The sequence below is a fragment of the Tupaia chinensis genome, unplaced genomic scaffold (genome assembly GCF_000334495.1).
Source record: "Tupaia chinensis unplaced genomic scaffold, TupChi_1.0 Scaffold143481_1, whole genome shotgun sequence".
NCBI lineage: Eukaryota > Metazoa > Chordata > Mammalia > Scandentia > Tupaiidae > Tupaia > Tupaia belangeri.
The window spans coordinates 207,825-211,300 of NW_006203325.1; the positions used below are offsets into that span (position 1 = coordinate 207,825).

The 3,476-nt window shown below is 43.1% G+C and overlaps 1 pseudogene; it reads left to right on the forward strand.

Annotated features, from left to right (window-relative positions):
• The first annotated feature begins 1,406 nt into the window (after window positions 1-1,406).
• LOC114005203 (SIN3-HDAC complex-associated factor pseudogene) lies at window positions 1,407-2,385 on the forward strand (annotated as a pseudogene).
• The last annotated feature ends 1,091 nt before the right edge of the window (window positions 2,386-3,476 follow it).

The window sequence follows — 3,476 nt, forward strand, 5'->3', positions numbered from 1 at the left end:
CATAGAGAAGAATTTGGCTTTTTCATTTTCCTCCATAAAACCGGAAGCCAAGGAAAGCATGAAATAGGCAAGATATAATTTAAACTTTTTCAGAAATTGGCCTGTGGCTGTTTCGTGATCTATCATGGAGGCAGGAAAAAAAGGAATCAACACTGGAAGATGTCTATGTGAGTGAGTGTGTGTGTGTACACACATAAATGGATGTGATATGTATTTTCTACATTCAGGATATTAAAACACTCCCCTAGGCACTTCAAGAAAATGTTTCTTGGAATATTTTAAGTGTCAGATAATCAGGTCAAAAAGTACTCGCAAGGGAAGAAAGCTAGTAAAAAGAATTTCAGGGATTTCTCCTTTCGTGAAGAATTATAATTTTCTGGAACCAGCAGTTAGCGTAATGGCTATGTTGCTGGAATCCCACGTAGTCGACCGCGGTTTGCGTCCCAGACCTGGTGGCTTAAAACTCACGCCGGGCACGTGTGCTTGCGTGCCCAAGATCCCGAGAGGAGAATGGAGGAGAAGGGATTGCGGCGTGGTCATCCCCGCTGTGGGGGTGATTTCTCGCTTTCTGTCTCTCTGTCTCTCTCTGTCTGTCTGGTGAGCGCACACGCCCTATAGCAAAAACCTCTAAAAAAAAAAAGAACTATAATTTTCTGATAACTGGGGTTGGCTCGTTTTCATGCATCATTTAAATGTGTGTCATCTACTTAGATGTCAATTTTGGATACAATTGTTCATCTCCTCTCAGTATGTTTTCCATAAGAAAGTGCACACGGCATGCGGGTTGGTCCCGTTTTCCTCTAGTCCAGCCTGTGCCTGGGGTAGCACTTGCCACCCTTGCTTTTCTAGGTTTAATTGGGTTGTCTCACTGGTTCTTCTCATTCTGTGTTGTCAAGTAACCCCTATCAGTACTGTGGTGAGAATATTGTGGAGGAGGCAATTGTTCAAAAGTCCAGGTTTTATCTATTCTGTGGCATCTGTTGAGGGACTTTCCAGAACTCCATTTTCCTAGACTGCCACACCTGCTAGACCTCTGTCATTCGGAAGTCATCTCTAGTGTTGGTTAAGGTTATAGAGTGTTAAAAATAATATTAGGTTGTGGAATGGCTGCTTTGGGAAAGACTTTTGCCCAGAAGAAAGCATGTTTGGGGAACCAGCAGTTGGCATAATGGCTATGTCACTGGACTCCCATGTAGTCGACCACAGTTTGAGTCCCAAACCTGGTGGCTTAAACTCACAATGGGTGTGCGTGCGAGCCCAAGACCCCAAGAGGAGAATGGAGGAGAAGGGATTGTGGTGTGGCCATCCCCGCTGGGGGGGGGGGGATTTCTCACTTTCTGTCTCTCTGTCTCTGTCTTTCTGGTGAGTGCACACGCCCTATAACAAAAACCTCTCCAAAAAAAGAAAACATGTTTGGTTCACACAAGCCAAGGATGTCCCAAAGCACAGAGCACCACTGTATTTGCAGAGCAAAGTCCTCCAGTTCTCAATTCACTGAGTAAATGCTATGAAGAGGACTTCCAGAGCCATCTGGGGTTCCATGAAACCCAGTCAAGAGACATCTGTAATGCCTGTGTCCTGCTTGTCACAAGATCGAAGAAACTGGGACCAGCAGATGGCACAATGGTTTCATTGCTGGACTATCACATGACTGACTAGTGTTCACATACCAGACCCAGTGACTTAAAACTCATGCCAGGTGCCTGTACGTGTGTGCCCAAAATCCCAAAAGGAGACTGGAGGAGAAGGGGTTGTGGCATTGTTATCCCCCCTGGGGGATGATTTCTCAGTTTCTGTCTCTCTGTCACTTTCTGTCTTTCTGTCACTTTCTGTCTCTCCGGTGAGCGCATGTGCCCTATAGCAAAAATCTCTCTCAGAAAAAGATGGAAGTTGTTGCCAGCAGGATTAAAACAGAACAGAACAAAACAAAACGAACAACTGGAACCATGTGGTAGGTACCAGGGCAGAACCCAATCTAAAGTCTTTATTGAAATCAAAAAAGTGAAAACTCTGCCTGGAAACAGGATTAAAAGCAACCAGATCAGAAAACTGCAGAGGGCTTTCAACGTCACAATTTGATGCTCACAGCACCACCTCAAGTGCACCCTTGTGCAGTTTCTTTATTAAGTAACCAGTAAAATGATGGGTAAGACTGGAGATGGATTCTGGGTCTAACAGAATACCAGTTTTTTGTTTTGTTTTGTTTCCCTTTTTAGATGTTTCATACAAAAAGACAGAAAATACGTTGCACAATTACCTATAAAGGCTGCTTTGGGGACATCCTCACTGACACACATCTATTCAACAGCAAATAAGAAAGCCACTGCAGAGAAGCCTCAGGAACAGGACTCAGAGCCTCTGCCCATTTCCAGTCAGGAGCGGTGACTGAGGTGTATGTAGAAGGCAACAGCACATGGTTTAAATTCTGAAAAGACAACAAAACGACCCTTCTATTGGTACTTGCTATTCTGCCAAAAGACAATTTCTGAAATAGTTCTGAATGGTTTATTCCCCCCAGCCCAGTCCCACAAACTCCAGAGTTGGTGTCTAGCTTAAAAGAAAAAAGAGCTATACATAATATTTAATATGCTGAGTATTTCATAGGAAAGCTGAATGATGCTGTAAAATGCCTTGCAAGTCTGTTTTTTGTTTGTTTGTTTGTTTGTTTGTTTGTTTTTTAAATCTCCCTCTAGTGAATGAAACTAGGGGGATTTCAGGGGCCAGAAATGGCACTTGCTGTATGATAAACCATATGTAGTTTTGGTCCTGTCTTGAGAAGTGGTTGGGGCATTTTTTTTAAGATGGCTGGCTAGGCTTGTTTTCCTTCCTAATAACATATGTATCATATTTATCATAACTGAGTGACATGGACTCGCCCCTAGAGGTAGGTGTTAATTTTGAAATATTAAAGCCTTGCCAAGGTTCTGATGATTTGAACCTGTACCACTGATCGTTAAGCAGGACAGACTGAGCTTTCTGGTACAAATACCTTAAAGGAGAAAGTAATTTCCAAATATGCAGGGAAGTATCTTGACTGTTTATGTTGCATCCTGTGTCACTTCCCTTCATTTTACTATTTGGCAGCAGATATTAATTTATGTGGAATTTCTAAAGCGGAATCAGAGCTCCTCTTAGGGAAATGGCAGACAGGCGAGGCAAGATTCTAGAGGATAGCACCAACGCACAACTACACGGTGGGCAACACACTCAAGTACAGGTGTTGGATTATCTGGAAACAAAGTGTGCAAGTCTTCAGGATGGCACAAAACCAAGGTTAGTGGTTCTGGTGGCACAAGTCTTAGAGGGCTTGCCACATGTGTAAATAATTGACTTTTTTGTGTTACGCGAGTTGTTTGGTGACATCATTGAAAATCTGCACAGTTCAGTTTTAGCTCTGGACTATTTCAGCTGACCTTTGTGAAGGTTTTATCTGTGTCAAGTGCGTGTTGGACCTAACCTGTTGGCGTTTCGGTTTT